The sequence below is a fragment of the Ambystoma mexicanum genome, chromosome 6q, assembly GCF_040938575.1.
Source record: "Ambystoma mexicanum isolate Mex_15411 chromosome 6q, UKY_AmexF1_1, whole genome shotgun sequence".
Classification (NCBI taxonomy): domain Eukaryota; kingdom Metazoa; phylum Chordata; class Amphibia; order Caudata; family Ambystomatidae; genus Ambystoma; species Ambystoma mexicanum.
This window is the reverse complement of record NC_090937.1, coordinates 1,492,345,736-1,492,366,317: the sequence shown is the minus strand read 5'-3', so window position 1 is coordinate 1,492,366,317 and position 20,582 is coordinate 1,492,345,736.

Below are 20,582 nucleotides of genomic sequence, written 5' to 3'. Positions count from 1 at the left end.
ACTAACCACCTACACAACCTCCAACCTACCATAAACATGACAGTACGGATTTAAAAAATTGGTAGTCTCACTACCTGATAATGCCAGCACTTCGACCACTTCCGACTGTACAGTGGTAGCGCCACGCAAAAGTGTAGGTGCACTGCTAACAACATGGACTCCATTTCCAAAGTAGACCGCCTTGTGAAGACATGAGGAATGGACCTGCAAATTAGGAGGATGAGATGGATGCAGAGGCACATATCAATACACAATGCAGTGTACAATACAACAACAATATGCACTAGGAATGTATTCACAGTATTGACTACAGACTGCCCACACAGCAAATGGCAGTCCAACATCACTGTGTAAGTCAATGTCACTTGGGCACACCCTTTACCATTTGCAAGCCCATGGAAACGGGAAGCAGGAGGGGTGTGTGTCACACAAACCCAAGCATCTAACCCAAATTCAGGACAAGCCTGCATGTGCCCAGCCACAATACAGCGTATGCCCACGGGAGCCACACAAAGCAAAACACTGTAAAAAAAATCAAAAATCAAAAATCAAAAATCAAAAATCAAAAATCAAAAATCAAAAATGGCCATGTATGGGCCAGGGGGGGGTGGGGAAGGCCACCGAGGAGGTCCGAGGACAGGGTGCACACCAAAACCCACCTGTGTGGATTTTGGGGAAAAAAAACACCTCCGTGGGCTCATGGCCTGCACGGCTACCCCTTTTGTGAGAGAATTGCTGCTGTCGCTCTCCTCACCCTCTACAGCTGCATCAGGAGGTGGTGGCACTATGGGAGGCAGCTCACGCAAAGCCCTAGTCTGGTCCTCCATGGCAGCAAGCATGCGGGTGTGGAAGGTCTGGAGGATAATCGTGCGGAGGTCCCCATGCAACAACTCACGGGATGCCCGGACCTCCTCCCTAGTTGCCTGCATCTCAGCTGAGAGCGTAAGTGTGAGCCGCTCCAGCTGCTGTTCTGTCCACGTGTCAGTTGAAGCCTCAATCTCAACAAGAGTCACCCTGAGCTGACGGAGTTCCACGCTCAGGGCTTCCCTGTGGCCCTGGGACTCAATAGAAATGGCTTCCCGCAGAATCTTCAGTGCCGCCCGTCTGTCCCTGTTGGACGCCAACATGTCCTCCCTGTGTGACTGGCAAATGGAGTCTGTTGCCTGCTGTAGTTGTTCTATCAGCCTTTCTTGGGGGACAATGGAAGTGGCCACCCTATCCATGGCCTGAGCCATCATCTCAGATGATGCTGCCTGTTGGTTTGCCATACCGTATATCGATTGCTCCCATGCGGTATTGCCAGGTGGCGTACGGCCACCGCGTCGGTGGGCACCACACCTGTCTGGGCCAAGGCGACCTGCGCCTTGCTGTGCCGGCACTGCCTGAGGCTGCAGGACTGCATTCCCCCTCTGATCTGCTGGCCCAGGAACAGGATCAGATGTTGCGGAGTGTGACCCTTCATCCGTAACCACCAAAGGCGGACCTACCAGCACTGACATCCCCATTGAGGGTTCTACCCCTGGTGCAGGTGGGTTGGACAGTACAGAATCCCTCCCAGAAACACTTACCTGCGACCGCACATATGTCTCATCATCCGAATCGACACCTGAATAGAGCTCGGAGGAGGTGCACCCAGAGACACCCCTTGAGATAATGGTCTGCAGCAAGTGTGGGTTCTCACCCACCTCTACACCACGTCCCTCACTGGTGCCCAGTCGGGCCTGAGACCCCTCCTGGGTCTGCAGCATCTCCACAACCCCAGCAGTATCAAGTGCGTCATCCCCTGCAAAGACATGAAAGAAATTAAATGGGAACAGGCATTAGCACCATGGCACACAATTAGGGCTGAGAAGCAACAGAACCAGTACTTCATTGACACATGTCCCACATGACTATAACCCTCCCATGCATGCACCGTCACTGCGTATGAAGGGGGGGCAAATGGCACACATTGATGACACCAAGAAGGAAGACCAAAACATTGGCTGCATGATGGCTAGCAGTGCCATCACACGCTGGCCTTTGATTGGCATGTCCAATACACATACATGACACATGCCATCACACAGATGGCATGTACCATAGCCATGTGACAATAGGACTGAGAAATGCCTAGTGAAAGTGGTGGAATGCAAACAATCTGCCAGAATGAACACAGAATAATACGCAACAATGTTGTGGCAAGATGACATGTCAAGGGCAACTGGCGTGAGGTTGGGCTAAATGTCTACTGTTGCCAGAAGGGATACTGCAATACCCAAATGCTGGTGCGCAGGATGTATTGGATGAAGCACATGGGTGACCCAAACCACTCAGGCACACACACCCTCACCTGGCACTCAATCAGAAGCCCTCACACACACACCATGCACATGGATGATACACACATGCATGAGCACTCACCGGACAATGGCTCGTAATCTGGCAGGTCTCCCACGCCTTGGATCTGTCCCTCCGTGACGTAGGTCCCAGCAACATACTCATGTGGAGTGAGTTCAATGTCCTCTGCTGGAGATCCACCTCCAGTCACTAGAGTAGCGGCATGACTTGAGGCCAGCTTTTTCTTTGCCCTGCGCTTCAGGTCATTCCAGGGCTTGTAGCAATCATTAGCTGTGCGCCTCACGAATCCAAGGGCACTTATGATGTCTGCGATGGTCTGGGCTTCCTTGGCGGGCCGGACTCTGTAGCCGTGTCTGGGGCTTCAGCCTGTACTGGACGAGCACTCTTCCTCTTCCGCTTGGAAGGTGGTGGGGATCCTGAGTGTCCTACGCTGCTCTGGACCCTAGGGGCAGGAGCCCCGGTGGACTGTGGAGTAGGAGTGTGGGAATGAACACTCACCATGGGACTTGGTGCAGGCATTAGCTGAAGTGTGATGTAGTCAGGGAGAACGTCAGCAGGATGGACTGGGACCGACACTGTCCTGACTGGGAGACTCAGAGCTGGGGTGGATGGAGCCGCAGCTGCCCCTGCAGCCTCCCCACCCTGCCTACCCGGGGCAGCAGATGACATAGCTGCCCCTGATCCACGTGGCCTGGTGACACCAACGTGCACTGCCACACGTGGCCTAGACCTGCTGACCTAGAAGTCAGCCATGGAGTCACCCTGTGCCAGGTCTGGTGCCACAATGGGCTGATCCAACAAGGGCTGAGCAGGGATGGTGTCAGCCACGTTACCCAGAACCAGGGGGGGGTGGGTGTCCCTGACTGGTCACCCACACATAGGGGGCTAGGGGCACCCTGCAAGTCCAGGCCACGTCCCCTACCATATCCACCACGCCCACCTCTTGAGGCTCGGCCACCTTTGCCACCCTTACCGCTTGCTCGCCTCCCAACCATGGCACTGATGTTGTTGTGCGTATGGGAGTTGCAGTAAACTATTGTCCTGGGCAATTGGGGGTCAAAGAGGTAGGGTACTAGATGGAATTCGTACCCTAGTGCTCTAGCAAGGCCGTATGTGACCCCTGCGGGAAGATGACGGGTCACGCAATGCACAGGCACCCCAAAAAAGGGAGATAATGTGCACGCAACCCCTCCTAGACCACGTGCGTGGAAAAATAAACCTGCACTACGCTGTGGCACCCAGAAACACAAAAATGAACGTATGCGTGTCACACGCAGCCTAGAATGACCTCTGAAGGGGTATGCAACACACGTGGCAAGCACAGATGTTAAATACGTGCGTGACTCACCGTCTGCCTGGAAAAATCGCATGAAAAATATGCGCGTGTGCGCTTTGGCAACACACCCGCCAAAAGAAGAATTGTACGTTGTCTGAGGAGACAGGACAACAGAAGAAGTGAACGCTGTTTGAGGAAACAGGCCCAGGAAAAAGACAAAAAGAGAAAAAGCTGTGAGAGGTAACAGGGAGTACAAACTTGGAACGCCGTGAAGTAAATTGCGTGTGAACCGACAAGAAGTACAGATTTCACCCACTCGCTCTCCACGAAAAGCACGTACAATGAAATGGCGTTCTACACGTTCCTTTTAAACATGCCCACACGTCCAGCGTCACTTCCACGTGTACGCGCTAAGGCCCTATCCTCCAATTACACGAGCTGACACTCTGACGTGCAGTCATTGGATGTGTAACATGCACCTGTGTACAGGGAAACGCCCGTGCACGCACGTCACAGACGCACATACGCTCTGAGGCCCTTTCCACCAATTACACGCTATGACACTCTGACGTGCTTATTTTTTCTACGCGCCATGGAAAACACACGTGCGCGTAACGTCACAGACGCGCCTACACGCTGGGGGCCTTTGGGCCAATGAATTTGCATACGTGTGCTGACATGCTTACGCGCTAAGGCCCTTTCCTCGAATTACACGCAGACGTGCTGGATTTTCACGTGCCAAATCACTCCGTATTAAGCTGGCCACGTGTAAGCACACGGAAGACCACACTCCTGCCCAGAAGGCCGAATTACTGCCCCCCAGAGCCCCGAGCACGCTCCCACCTGCCATCTGCTGCTGCCTGATTGCCTACTGCCCACGTGCCCTGCCATTTGCTGTCCGCACATCAGCCAGGGGTGCTGTTGCTGTGACCACCCCTGCTGGAACTGAAGTCTCCCGACTGGGATTCCATCGCTCCACAGACCTGCCCCAGGACCCAGCTGCCCACCCACTCCTGCCTCTGGGGTTGTCATGTCGGGCACTAAAACATCTGGCACCACTGGCAACCCCCGAAGAAAGAATACTTCAACACAAGTGCACTTACTTTCTAGGATGTGAAGAGTGGGTTTCTTCTGGTTGTTGTCTTCTAGGAGAGAGGTTGTTGTTTTTCAGGATGCTGATCTTCACTGCAATTAGAAAAGAAGAACATGAATGGGTATGTGTGGTAATGGCAAAGTAACTGTAGTACAAGAAGACATTATTTTGCACTGTAGGAGGAGTTATTGGGAAGCAGAGTTAGTAACATTTCATGTGATTACGAGTATGCTTGTAACACTGCCGTTGCTGCAGACAGGTTGCCACCAGATTCCTAATAATTGTTTGGCAGCTGGCTTCCCAGTGTCACTAGAACATTACAGGTCATGTTGGCCTGGAAAGTCAGGTTATGCAAAATGTTAGTCTCTATATGTCTGAAGTTGCACAGCACTCTATGGGATTGGGGACATGGGAGCACCGCTAGTATTGGTAATGGGGCCAGTGGTCCTGTGATATGTATGCCCTACAGGGCTGGAGTTTTTAAAGTGTGGGAGTTGTTGATCTACTAATTATATGAGAAATGGTTCACTGCAAGTCCCAGTATGCAGAAAAAAATCGAGAAGCTAAGAAGCATATACAGATTAGTCAGGAGAATGTTAGGTAGCAAGTATGCATGTGTGGGGAAGTTAGCGAAATTGCACACACTGAGTGCTATTGCAATATGTTGGAGGAATAGTTCCATTTTGTTTAATTTATTTATCAAAAATGACACGCAGGACTGTTGTAAATGTACACATGCATGTGTTTGTTTTCCTTGAAATAGTGCTGAAATGAATAGTTTTAGGTGCATTGGATGTTATCAATTTTTCTTCCATGTACATGCTATGCTTTAGTAACATATATGCAGTTTTTGTTTTACGTGTGTATTGTGTGAGTTTGCGTGCAGCTTTGTTAGTGGGAGAAGTGTTTTTAAAAATGACAGAATGAAAGAAGAAAAGAACAGTTTGTACATTAGAATGGGTAATGTAGGCAAGCATGCATGTAATGGTAAAGTGTCACATGGGATTTGGTACTTAAACATGCTCTGGAAATGTTTCAAATGTGGTTTTCTTTTGTTTCACAAAAAAGACAGACAGTGCTGCTGAAATTGCAAATATCTGTTTTGAAAGTGCTATGACAATCTTCATTAAAAGAAAAGTTCTCAACTACACAGCATTGTTAGTGAGTGCCATTTGATGTCAGGAGGTGGGGCAAATGATAGTATGATTATTGAATAGTTAAATGCATGGTAAGTGGTAGGGACCCTGTTGAAATGCATTCTTAAAAGAGTTGGAAATGTAATTTAAAAAATATTGCATACCTGTAGTTTGTTTTGATAGATGCAGATGTGGTTGAATCTGGAAGTTGAAATCTTGGAGAGTTCTAAAGCAGTTTTTGATGGAGGTGCTTGTGACTAACTGTAGCCCCGTACTCTGAGTGTTCAACCGTACATATGAAGTGTTGAACTGAGATGACAGACTTAGATGTTGAGTTATTGGATGTGATTGGTGAATGGGTGTGTGACTTCTTAACAGTAGCCAATGAGGAAGTACTGCAAAGAGTGAAGTGGAAAGAGAAAAGGGGATATCCTGTATTATGGGGTCCGTGGACACTGCGGTAGTCCACAGACAGGGTGTGCCACATCTGGGTCTTTTCAGTATGCCTGGCATCCGAAGGGGACTGCTGGGATTGGCCAATCAGGTGTTCTGGTTGTACTTTATAAGAAGAGAGCATAATAGTTTTTTTCATTCCTGTGTGTTGTGAAGATGGCTGTGGTTGGAGAGATGGAGAGACTCAGTATGTGAATGGTGGGAGATTGTTTCATGGCTAATATGCAGAGGTATGCAGAGATAAGTGGCAATTCTACCAAGCTCGGATTGGAGGCAGTGGAGGTTGTGTGGTGTGGTGTGCCAAGCCTAAATTTGAAAGGTGTGCTTGCACTTTGTCAAAATATGGCTGTTTTTAACTGATGTCCTTGTGGCGCACTATGGAGGACCACATTTGGGGTACATTAGTGCAGTAACTTTGCTGAGTGAAGTGAAGGGAGTGCTAAAGGCACTAATGTAGTTCTTTTCATGTACAAAGGTGATATTTTCTTGCATACCACCTAGAGCAGTATGGAACTGCCCCAGTGTCTTCTGTCCTCACCAAGATAAAGGAAGGTGTCAGCAAAGGCATATCTTCTTTTTTGTGCAGTGTTGGAATTTCATCTTTTGAGAATGATAACATCAATTCTCAGGGGGTGAATTTTCCTTGTCAAATATTGGAAATGTAATTTTTCTTTAAAATGCAAGCAATACTTTGAAGAGGTTCTTTTACGCCTGTAAGGGAAAAAAAACAAAAAAAAAAGAGATCCCTTAAAAAAAGGTTCTTTTCAGAGCCACCACTAAAGAGTAAATATCTTACCTTAGGTTTAATTTGTCTCCCCACCCCTTTGAACTGTGCGATCTGTACACGGACACTGTGGTAGTCCGCGAACAGCTTTTGCCACATCCGGGGCTTTTGAGAATGGCATGCATGGAAATGCGACTGTGGAGCCCAGGGGATTGCCCAATAAGGTTTCCTATGTGTGGTATGCAAGGGGAGAGTGTTGCAGAAGGTATGTTTGCTGAGAGGAGAGGAGTGCAGATGGCTATGGCTATGGATGTGTCTTACAGGAGGCAGAGTGTGTGGATTTTGGGGGATTTGTGGATCCATTGGTTACAAGTGTATGCAGAGCAGTGTGTAATGGCTGAACATCTTGGATTTGATGTGAAGTGGTATGGAGTGCCCAGCATTAAGTGAGTGGACTTGCTCCCATTTTCTGTCAATTTGGTCATGCTCCAACTTCCGGACATTATCATTGTTCATTGTGGAGGGACCAGTGCAGGCCATGTAACTGAAATTTCACTGCAGTTTGCGATGAAGGAGACTTTTGGGAAACTCCTGACTTATTTTTTCTCGAATTGCCCAGAGATAGATGTGGCTGCGCTCCAGTTAATTTGGTCCACACATGGAGAAAGCAAGGCACAATGTTAACAAGGCTGTTTGTGTATTTCCTTCACTCATGTCATCATGGGGAAAATGTTCTTCTAACCACCCCTGGGTGCTTGTCTTTTCTGTTCAAAGAAAACAATACTGCTATTTTTTACAATTCACTTACACATAATCAATTGTAAAGTTACGGAAAGAAATATAATGTACTTACTACTTTCTGTAAGCTCGGAGTTGCTTCTGAATGTGTATGCAAGGTTGCACTGATGTAATACTGTTAAATGTACAGTTCACTTTTGTGCTTAGTGCATTCCATTATGTTTCACAATCTACGAAATTGTACTTTTTTATGATAAGTACAGAATTTGTATACATATTTAATTTTTGAATGTGCTACATATATCTGTTGTAGTTTAAAGTACATGTCATTGTTTGTTGCAGGATATAATAATGTAAGGTAACCCCTGTGCTTTTGGGAGTCTGTGGACAGTCGCATAGTCCACACTGTGTGGCTGCCATGGTGGGGGCAGGTGGGTCATTATGATGTAAGGGACATTTAGAATATTTAAGCGTATCCTAGTAAAAACCCATGAAATTCAGTGAAAAAACTTTGTTAAAGGGACGTTGTGGTTAAGTTGCTCTAGTAAAAATTTATCAAATTCTAATGCAAAAACATTGTGAAAGGGACGTTATTGTTACAAGTAGAACCGATACCCTGTCAATCTGTGTTTTGCAGGAAGAGCCAAAGGCAGAGGAATGCCTAAGGCTAGGGGCTAGACAAGGACACTTTTCATAGGGTAGTGCACGTATGGTGATGAAAAGGTTGAGTTTGTTTAAGGGAGCTTTTTTAAATTGATGATTGCCTCTACAGGCCTCAGGCAGTTTTACCAATAGGCTGTGGGAAGGGGTGGTTTTATATAGTAAACTCTTACAAGTGTAGTTCATGAAATATCACTACTACTTGGGGCATGCATGTATATAATTGAACATGGTGCTTCGTTCTATTACACAAGGGAGTTAAAGGGGAATGTTGGAGAGGTTCAGTTGGTGAAGGGAGGAGGAAGAGCAAGCAGGGTAGTGAAGCTGGGGGCTTGTTTACCTGTTACTTCAGCATTTTATCTCCATGAATAAAACTCTTACTTCAACACTTCAAGGACTGTCCCTACCTTGCATCAGTGGTCAAAACGATGGAACTAACAGGTTGAGTGGATGATTAAGGACTATGTGTTGTGTGGGGAGGTGGAGAAGATGATGAGGAATTATGTTTAGCCTGTTAGGCCATTGGAGAAGCCTAGTATGATGTGGGAATGTGCTGCTTAGGATATATCAATGACCATTGAGTGTGAGGGGCAGCAGAAAATATGTGATTATACTAATGGATTTGTATTCCAAGTGGGTGGAGATTGAGATATCCTTTGAGGGAGAGAAAAATGCAGTGGTAGGATTTCTTGATGGTGAGTTCTAGCCCGATTGTTACCCAAGGAAATTCATAACAGGAAATGGGGTGCAACTCACTTCGAGGATGATGGATGAGTTTCTAAAGGGTGTTGGGGGTGGTACATCACAAAACATCTTTGGATCATCCCAAGACCAAGGGGGTGATTGAGAGGGTCAACTGCACCCTCATTCAAGGGCTTAGGCTAGCTGTAGGTACGGGCGTTAGTTCTTAAGGAAAAGACTCATGGCATTGCGTGCCACAACAGGGCAACTACCCTTTGAAGTATTGAAGAGAAGGAAAGCCCACACATCAGTTTGCCTGTCATGGTTAGACAGATCTGGATATGCTGAGTGGCATCAACAAAGTTTGAGGGATGCTGTTGAGGGTAAGGCAGAAGTTATGAAGGAGAGGCATGATGAGGTATTATGAAATGAAGAGCATGAAAAGGTGTGATGTGACAGAGAGAGAGATGGTCCGTTTGATGAAGCTGGGATGGTTAAGAAGGGAAAAATAGTTATTTGCAATTTATAATAATAGATTTACAAAATACTGAATAAACATTGGTACCTATTACTAATCGATGACGGTCTGAAAACATTTGTCGGCAATAAACTCAACATAGTTTTCAAAAAGCACCAACCATGTGCAACAAGCTATGCCCAGCTATAAGGCAACGATCGAGCTAGCAGTGAATTGGCTACCACAGACTAGACCATTAAAAGGGTTCCATAAATGTGCCAGCTGCTCAATGTGTTCCCATACACTACACAAAATGGACACAATCAAATTCAATGTAGTCCCAGAAATGTTTGTTAACCAAATGTTGAACTGTAAAAGTAAATGTGTGGTGTATATCATTATCTGCATCTGCTGAAAATACTATGTTGGAAACACTATGAGGGAATTCCGGACACGGATTAGAGACCATTGATTTCACCCATATATTATCTAATCAGGAGGCCACATCGGCAATTCATTCCCTTATTTTTCCTCATGGATTCCTCCGGGGCACTGTATTGGCAACTTCTCACAGTAACCCTACATTAACACACACATGCATCGGTTGCCTTGGCAACCAAGGCATCACATGACTATGGAGCACATTAATCACGCACGTCGTGTTTACAGCATTTATGCTTCACTGATTTAACACCGGGAAGTGTCAGGAGTACCCCTGTCTGCCATATCTTCACTAATCAGAGCAGACCGAAAGTTAAACAGGCAGCTCATTGCAATTTCATGGTATCAGCACATAATAGCAGGAACTGTAATAACCAGTAGATTCACCAAGGTTGTAGATTCACCAAGGTCGCACTGAACAACATGCAGTCTGTGCATGACGAGGCGTTCCAAACAGAGTCTAATAAACCCACAACGCCAGACACATGGCACAACGGATTTGAATATATTATTTCAACATCTGAGCTCACTCCAAGTAAGTTCCACTCAGCTGCCATTTAGCAAGTCATTTTCAGAACCAATGGACATACAGCTAATTGTCCTTTCTTTTCCATTTTAGGCATATATATCCAGAATGCAGGGATACTCTGCATGCTACTGCTTATGAAATTCACATTCAGTTTGAACCTGAGTAATAGAGGGAACCAGCTAGTCTCACCTGGCTCCCTGATGTCTAGCAGTAAAGCTGCTGATATACAGCTTCTACTCTTCGGAATTTGGATGCCATTAGGTATATAGCCTAATACATCTTCCTCTCCTCTTACTGGACGACAACAAATAGTTGATGGGTTTATTTAAATTTGTATAGCGCGCAAGCAGCCCAGGGGCATTGAGGCGCTGTTACTTGCATGAGCTTAGTTACAGGCATGGTATCAGTAAGAGGCATATTACAGATAGGAACAAGCAAGGTTATCATTACAGCTTATGCGGTTGGTCAATACAACTTAAGCAGTGGGTCCTATGGTTGGTATTATGCTGCTGCGAGGGACCTTATGAGAAGAGGGTGGTTTTCAGTGCTTTGCGGAAGGCTAGGAGGGAGGGCTCACTGCGGATGGTGGGAGGTAGGGCATTCCAGTGAGTGGGTGCGAGATAGGGGAAGCTGGATCCACCTGCTCTGGATCTTTTTACTAGTGGCACAGAGAGCATGTTGGTGTAGGGTGATCTTGTTGGTCTTGTAGAGGCGACGGAGTGGATTCTTTGTGAGAGGTAATCGGGGGCAGTGAGATGGATGCATTTGTGTGTCAGTGTGAGCGCTTTGAAAATTATTCTCTCCTTTATTGGGAGCCAGTGGGCTAGTTTTCTGGCTTCCGAGATGTGGTCCCTTTTGGCAATACCTTGGGCTGCTCGGAGAGCACTATTCTGGATGACTTGTAGCCTCTCCAAGTTTCTTTTTGAGGTTCCTAGGAAGAGTATGTTGCAGTAGTCTAGCCTGGAGCCGGTGATGGCTCTGGCTATGTTTGTGCAGTTCTCTTTGGAGAGGAAAGGCCTGACTGCGTTGATCAGTTTAGCATGATATGCGGCTGAGGAGGCAATGGCGTTGACTTGTCTGTCCATGGAGAGGTTAGAGTCTAGATAGACTCCAAGAGTTTTGACTGAGTCTGAAACAGGTATTTTGATGGTATCGATGGTGAAGTGACTGAATTGGGAGTCAAGTTTTTTTAGCGTTTCGGGGGAACCTACCAGTAGGAGTTCTGTCTTGTCAGAGTTGAGGCATAGTCCATTGTCTGCCATCCAGGCTTGGATGGTGTTGTAGAGGTTGTTAAGGGTCATGGAGTCAGTGTCGTAGTTGCCTGTGAGGGTAAGGAGGATCTGGGTATCGTCCGCGTAGTTAGTGTAGGATATACCCATAGCGTCGAGGATGAGGAAGAGGGGTCGTGTGAAGATGTTGTAGAGTGTGGGGGAGAGGCATGAGCCTTGGGGCACGCCAAAGAGTATGGTAGTGGGTGAGGCAGAGGCTAGGTCGGAGAATACTTGCATGGTTCTGTCTTGTAGGAAGGATTTAATCCATGCTGTGGCGTCAGGGGAGAACTTGGCAGTGGAGGAGAGATGATGGCAAAGGACGTCATGATCTATGAGATCGAACGCTGCAGATAAGTCAAGGAGTAGGAGAAGAGCTGATTTGCCCATGTCTCTGGCATCGTCCATTTGGTTTTTCAGGTCAAGTAGGGCGGTTTCAGTCCCATGTCTAGGGCGGAAGCCAGATTGGCGGAGTCCCAGGAGTTTGTTTTCTTCGATGTAGTGCTGAACCTGCAGATAGGCTGCTTTGTCGAGTATTTTGAGGAGGAAAGGGACAGTGGTGATGGGTCTATAGTTGTTGAGGGAGGTGGGATCGAGAGTTGGTTTTTTTAAGAGGGGGCGGACCCATGCTTCCTTGAGGGAGGTGGGGACTTTCCCTGTTGCGAAGGAGGCATTAACAAATGCTGTCAGGAAGGGAGCAAGTGCTTCAGTGCAGTCCTTGATGAGAGTGGCTGGGCAGGCATCACCTTTACAGTTGGATGCTTTGATGTTCTTCATTATGTTAATGATGTCCTTTTCCTGTATGGATTTGAAGGAGAAGGGTTGGGGAGGGTCTTGGGCTGGTGGTGGAACAGGGATATGAGTATTGGGCAGGGCTTGTTTGGTAGCTAGTATTTTGCTTTGGAGGCGGCTCAGTTTTGTTAGCATTGCCGTTTGAATTTCGTCGCACCAGGCTTTGTCTTTGGTGAAGTTCTGGGGGGTGGGAGTAGGAGTCTCTAGCTCCCTAAAAATTGCAAAGATTTCTTTTGGGCTGGATTGGGCTTCCGAAATTCTGGATTCAAAAGATTTGGATTTTGCCCGGGTGATAGCTTTTTTGTACTCCGTAGAGCAGGCTTTAAAGATCAGCTTGTCTTTGTCAGTGTGGGACGTTTGCCACTGAGTAAGTGATGCCTTTTTCTCGTTTCGGAGTGCGAGCAAGTCTGGGGTGAACCAGGAGTTAGAGTGGGTGGTGGGTTTGTATTTACGGGGTTTTAGTGGGGCAATGGAGTTGATAGCTGCTTTAATGGCAGCATCGTAGGTTGATGCAAGAGTTTCTGGGTCTGTGGAAAAAGGTGGTCTGAAGGCTGGGCCTTGGAGGAAGGGCAGTAGTCTTTCCTTAGTGAGCTGGCGGGAGCTTCTTGTGAGGCAAGGTGGTAGGGGTTGGGGTGGCGGGGTAGAGGAGCTGGTGGTGAGGATGCTAAATGTGATGATATGGTGGTCAGACCATGGGGTAGGAGTGTTTCCAGGGATGATGAGTGGGCAGCTGTGCTGAGCAATCCAGTCGAGTGTTCTGCCCTGAGTGTGCGTTGGGCTAAAGATGGTGTTCTTATAGCCAAGTGTTGTTAGGGCTGAGTCAAAGGATTTGGCTGCTGGGTCCTTTTTATCCTGGAGGCCTAGGTTGACGTCCCCAAGGAGAATGGCTTTCGAATGTTTTTTGAGGTTGTCAGATAGGAGATGGATGAGGGCGGCTTGGAAGTCTTCTAATGGGCCAGGAGGGCGATAGACAATATGAGCGGTAATGGTACAGTTGGGGGAGAGGATAATTTTGACTTGAAGGTAGTCGTTGTTGCTGTGTAGGGATTTTTCTACCTTTCTAATACTATAGCAGTCCTTAGCGATGATTGCGACACCTCCACCTTTAGAGGGGCGATCTTGTCTGGTGATGGAGTAGCCAGAAGGGAGTGCCAGGGAGAGTGCAGGGCCAGAGGCATCGTGTAGCCATGTTTCTGATATCATGAGCAGGTCAAGGTCATGGGTGGTTATGAGGTCGTGAATGTCTAGAGCGTGGGCGCTGATGGATCTAGTATTGATCATGGCGCATTTGAGGTGGGGTTCTGTGACGACTAGGGAGGGGTCTGTGGGAGGAGAGGGTGAGGTGATGGGTATGGTCGGTGTGGAGCTGGGGGCTCTAGTGGTGTTGTGGTGGACGGCAGTAGAGGAATTGGATATCATATATTTAGCATTGGGGTTAATGGGGACAGGAATACTCGAGAGAGAAGAGACACTAGTAGAGGATAACTGTTTGCCTAACAAACACAGGGCATCATACCCTACACCAGGGCATAAACCTGTGCATGTATCTATCTGTCATAGCGCTATTAACCTTCCGATGGCGTTCACACAAAAAGATCAAATAAGACCATCCTGGAACCCAATTTATTAAATGGAATTACACTAATACTAGAACCTTTGGAAAATCCGCCATAGATGTCCACAATTATATCTTGGACAACAATATAGTTGGGCAGGTGTAAGAGGATCTTAGTCACATGGCCTAAGCCCCGCTGACATGGTGCCGTCCTGGTTCCGCTCTTTTCCCCCACTTAGCAAGCCCTGCCCACCATGTGCCTTGCTGGTTGCCGCTCTTTTTCCCCACTCATAAAGTCCTGCCCACCTGGTGCCTTCCAGTTTGCTGCTCTTTTTCTCTACTTAAGGAGCATTCCAGCCGCTTTTCCTTTGCAGATGGGGAGCAGGTGCAGTGGATCTTTTTCACCTGGCCTAAGCCCCACCCACCAGTACCTTCCTGGTTTCTGCTCTTTTTCCCTACATAAGGAGCCCTCCAGCCTCTTTTACTTTGCAAATGGGGAGCAGGTGCAAGTGGATCTTGGTCCCCTGGCCTAAGCCCAGCCCTGCCTCTTCCTTCCTGCTAAAGGGCGTCTCTCACCCAGGCGTCCAAAGCAAAGGGCAGACAAAGAAAAGATAAATTCTGCTTGGACATGTTTGGATCAGGAGGACCCAGGGCCCGTACTTCTGCCCAGACAGAAGTTAAACATGCACCAGCATGTGTTTACTCCCTCTGTCCCAACAGGCCACCCCCACCCCTCTGGTCCCTGTGTGATGTTCCCTTGTGCCACCCTTCTCACACACAGGTGTTGCCTGTTTTGCTTGATTCTTCTACCCTGCTTCCCCTATGCCCCATCCAGCCTAATTCTGCAGGAGTCTGTCCTGATATATTCTGGTTTCACCATCACATCTTGTGGCCAATGCTGGATTTGACTTTTATGAACTTCATTGATTCATGGTGTATCACCCTCTCATGGTGGCCCTGAATCATGTTGTTCCCATCTTCTTCTTGTATCCAGGCTTGCAACATTATGTGTTACTACTGACTTCTGCAATGTTTACCCTCTCCCATCTTGCTTCTCCTCTCTTTTTGACTGCTTACTCTGTGTTCGCTCCTCCTCTCCCTTTCTCCCTTTTCCTATCGCCTCCCCTCCTCCCCTTTCTTCTTTGCACTTACTCTATCAGAATTCTGCTTGGGCCTAGTATGATAGCAACCTCGTCTGTCTCCTTCCACCTCCCCTTACTTGCCCCCCCCCAGCACTATCTGAAATATTGTCAGGCCTAGTGCGATAGTTGCTTGTTTTGTTACTCCCCACCCTTTCTGCACCATTCCCCTTCACCTTTTGTTTTCTCCTACTCTATCAGAAATGTCGTCAGACATAGTACGGTAGCCGCCTGTCTGTTTCCATTTCCTTCCCACTCTCTCACTCCCTTCCTTATCTATGTCTTAGCTCTTGCACTATCTGAAATGTTGTCAGGCCGATAACGATAGTTAATTTCACATCCTTACTGTTCATGGCCTGTAAGACTGTCATTGTATTTTCCCTTGTTCCCTCGCTTGCCTTGAAGTGCTTTGAAACAAATTGTGTATAGGCGCTATATAAAAAAAACAACCTTATCATATCATATCACATCATATCATAGACATCATGGCTTTAACAGAAACCTGGCTGAAAGACTCTAGTGGTCCTATCATCGAATTAGCCACACCTAGGGGATTCTAGTTCTTTGGCAAGAACAGAGAGTTGGGTAATGAAGGGGGAGTGGCACTTTCAAACCCTGCTGACTTGCAAGGGTTGTGAAATTCTTCAGCTTAAAATCAACTCCTACCCAGTTTACTGCACTCATTTTATAGTAACTCATCAGCCCCCCAATGAAATGCCTAATTTCAGGCTTTAGCACCCCCAATTCATCCACCCTGCTCATGGGATATCTTAACAGGTGGAAGGCAAATGTCATAGATAAAGAAGCCATCTCCCTGGAACAGGATCAAAAAAATATTGACGTCATTGTCCATAACAACGAGGGGAATGTCCGGGACTGGATTGTGGCAAGCAAACTGCATATTTACTCTATCTGCACTACTCCCTGTGTTTGGTCCAACCATTTGACCATATTCGTTAAGATATCCCTACCTGGGAAACAGGAGTTGCAAGGAAAACCACTTAAAAAAGTGACCAGTAGGAATCTAAATAAAATTGGGTGGGAAGATCTCAATAACTGCATTCACTACATCATAGCAAGTACATCTGACTTGGATCCCCCTCTCCCCCCCAGAGCAGCTGTCCTTAATATATGAACTGGCCATGACATATATGCTTAACTACATTGCATCTATTAAGACAAAGATGGTCAGGAATAGGCAAACAACTGTAACTGGTACTCTGCAGAACTTACTAAACTGAATCAAGAGAAGAGGACAGCAGAATGTCACTGGAATAAAAATAAGATGGGTGAACATTATAGGGAACATATCCTTATAGCTAAGAAATATTTTTTCAGTACTGAAATGGAAGCATCTTCTAACAGTACTCCATGATGATCGAGTCGTGGGAAGAGGAGGGGGGCTAGCCATCATCTTAAGAATGGACCTTGAGATTTATATGTCTAGTGCCCCAGATCTGGAATATTGTGAATCCCTTAACTTTAAACTTAAGGTTAATCATGTATCTTCCATAGGTTTCCTATTACTATATCGTCCCCCCAGAGCAACTCCAAAATTTGACGAACACTTAATGGCCAGTATCGGTAACATTCCAAAAATACCTCAGCGATTGTTGTCCTTGGAGATATGAATCTGTGGGGTAACAATCCTCAGGACATAATGGCAAAGGAACTTATAGTATCACTTGAGGCCATTAACTTTCAACAGGTAGTTAGAAACCCTATGCACAATGCTAGTAACATCCAGAAAATAATAGTTACATCAATTTCAGAATGTGCATGATCTGACCATCACATGGTCAATTTTACATGCCACACTGTCAAGAGGCAAATACAGCCTCCCTTAAAAACTAACAGGCTGATTCATGGAATTAAAGTGCGCCGAAAATTCCGGCGCAGAGGTGCCAAAACGTGCGAATCGCAGTGCAAGTGCGAAAATCGCAGGGAAACCAGCGCACATCGATTCATGGAAGTCTGTGCGCGAGAAAAATATTGGATGTGCGCTGAAAAAGTGCACGGCGCACGCCGGCGCACAGGTCATCCAACGGCGTGCGCCACGGCCACAGCGAAATCGCACATAGCGCGGCGCACATAACAAAAGTAGGCGGAACACGGGGTGTAACACTCGGAATGGGGAACAACGCGTGAAAATATGGGCGTCACGGGGGAAGTACAGGAGGCAACTGCGTGGAACGCCCACACGCTCGCCTACAACTTGTATTCATGGAATCAAATAGGGCAAACCAGCGCACGGGCAAAGACGCGCACAGGGCCAAACAAGTCCGCCACAAGAAAGCAGGTGGTAGCGTCCCTGCACCTGAAATAAATATGCGCCAAAATGTGCGCTAACAAAAAGCACCTATATACAGCTGTGATGAATGATCCATACTGTGGCCCTCTAGGACAAATGAGGTGCAAAGGGGTACCGACAAACACGGACACCCGCTGTGTGAAAAATAGCGTGTGCGTGTATTTCGGGGTGCGCGGGAAGTTCCACACGTGATTGGCCAGGGTACGTGTATTTCGGGGTGCACGGGAAGTTCCACACGCGATTGTGCTTGGTACGTGTATTTTGGGGTGCGTGTGAAGTTTCACACGCGATTTCAGCAGGGTACGTGTATTCCAAGGTGCGTGGGAAGTTTCACACGCAAATTTGCAGGGTACGTGTATTTCGGGGTGCGCGTGAAGTTCCACACGCGATTTCAGCAGGGTACGTGCGCTCCGGGTGCACGGGAAGTTCCACACGCGAATCCAGCAGCCTACGTGTATTTCGGGGGTGCCGGGGAGTACTACACGTGAATTGGCCATGTGGGTCCTCCCAGGTGTTCCCTCTACACCCTCCACGGCCCCTGCAGGTGGCCCACACCACAGGGTCTACTCTGCACCCCTGCACATGTCCCGCAGGCAGCCCATCCACCATGGCCATGCCCCCCAGCCAACCCACATGTCAGCTTGCTCTACTGCCCACCAACGCATGTCTCCCAGCACCCCCAGCCCCCAGCATCCAGGGGCACCCTCCACCAGACCCCTGCTCATGTCTCCTTGCAGCCTCCACCCCCCAGCATCCAGGGTCACCCTCCACCAGGCCCCCACTCATGTCTCCCAGCACCCCCACCCCCCAGCATCCAGGGGCACCCTCCACCAGGCCCCCACTCATGTCCAACTCATGTCTCCCAGCACCACCACCCCCCAGCAGTCAGGGGCACCCTCCACCAGGCCCCCACTCATGTCTCCCAGCACCCCCACCCCCCAGCATCCAGGGGCACCCTCCACCAGGCCCCCACTCATGTCCAACTCATGTCCCCCTGCACCCCCACCCCCCAGCACTGCGGGGCACCCTCCACCAGGCCCTCACTCATGTCTCCCACCCCCCCACCCCCCAGAAGTCAGGGGCACCCTCCACCAGGCCCCCACTCATGTCTCCCTGCACCCCCACCCCCCAGCATCCAGGGGCACCCTCCACCAGGCCCCTACTCATTTCTCCCAGCACCCCCACCCCCCAGCATCCAGGGGCACCCTCCACCAGGCCCCCACTAATGTCCAACTCATGTCTCCCTGCACCCCCACCCCCCAGCTGTCAGGGGCACCCTCCACAAGGCCCCCACTCATGTCCAACTCATGTCTCCCTGCACCCCCACCCCCCAGCAGTCAGGGGCACCCTCCACCAGGCCCCCACTCATGTCTCTCAGCACCCCCACCCCCCAGCATCCAGGGGCACCCTCCACCAGGCCCCCACTCATGTCCAACTCATGTCTCCCTGCACCCCCACCCCCCAGCATCCATGGGCACCCTCCAGCAGGCCCCCACTCATGTCCAACTCATGTCCCTATGCACCCCCAACCCCCAGCATACAGGGGCACCCTCCACCAGGCCCCCACTCATGTCCAACTCATGTCTCCCTGCACCCTCACCCCCCAGCAGTCAGGGGCACCCTCCACCAGGCCCCCACTCATGTCTCCCAGCACCCCCAACCCCCAGCATCCAGGGGCACCCTCCACCAGGCCCCCACGCATGTCCAACTCATGTCCCCCTGCACCCCCACCCCCCAGCAGTCAGGGGCACCCTCCACCAGGCCCCCACTCATGTCCAACTCATGTCCCCCTGCACCCCCACCCCCCCAGCACTGTGGGGCACCCTCCACCAGGCCCCCACTCATGTCCAACTCATGTCTCCCTGCACCCCCACCCACTAGCACTGTGGGGCACCCTCCACCAGGCCCCCACTCATGTCTCCCTGCACCCCCGACCCCCAGCATCCAGGGGCACCCTCCACCAGGCCCCCACTCATGTCCAACTCATGTCCCCCTGCACCCCCACCCCCCAGCAGTCAGGGGCACCCTCCACCAGGCCCCCACTCATGTCCAAATCATGTCCCCCTGCACCCCCACCCCCCAGCACTGTGGGGCACCTTCCACCAGGCCCCCACTCATGTCCAACTCATGTCTCCCTGCACCCCCACCCACCAGCACTGTGGGGCACCCTCCACCAGGCCCCCACTCATGTCTCCATGCACCCCCACCCCCCAGCAGTCAGGGGCACCCTCCACCAGGCCCCCACTCATGTCTCCCTGCACCCCCACCCCCCAGCTGTCAGAGGCACCCTCCACCAGGCCCCTACTCATGTCTCCCTGCACCCCCACCCCCACCCCCCAGCATCCAGGGGCACCCTCCACCAGGCCCCCACTCATGTCTCCCAGCACCCCCACCCCCCAGCATCCAGGGGCACCCTCCACTAGGCCCGCACTCATGTCCAACTCATGTCTCCCTGCACCCCCACCCCCCAGCAGTCAGGGGCACCCTCCACCAGGCCCCCACTCATGTCTCCCAGCACCCCCACCCGCCAGCATCCAGGGGCACCCTCCACCAGGCCCCCACTCATGTCCAACTCATGTCTCCCTGCACCCCCACCCCCCAGCAGTCAGGGGCACTCTCCACCAGGCCCCCACTCATGTCCAACTCATGTCCCCCTGTACCCCCACCCCCCAGCACTGTGGGGCACCCTCCACCAAGCGCCCACTCATGTCCAACTCATGTCTCCCGGCACCCCCACCCCCCAGCACTGTGGGGCACCCTCCACCAGGCCCCCACTCATGTCTCCCAGCACCCCACCCCCCAGCATCCAGGGGAACCCTCCACCAGGCCCCCACTCATGTCTCCCTGCACCCCCACCCCCCAGCAGTCAGGGGCACCCTCCACCAGGCCCCCACTCATGTCTCCCTGCACCCCCACCCCCCAGCAGTCAGGGGCACCCTCCACCAGGCCCCCACTCATGTCTCCCAGCACCCCCACCCCCAGCATCCAG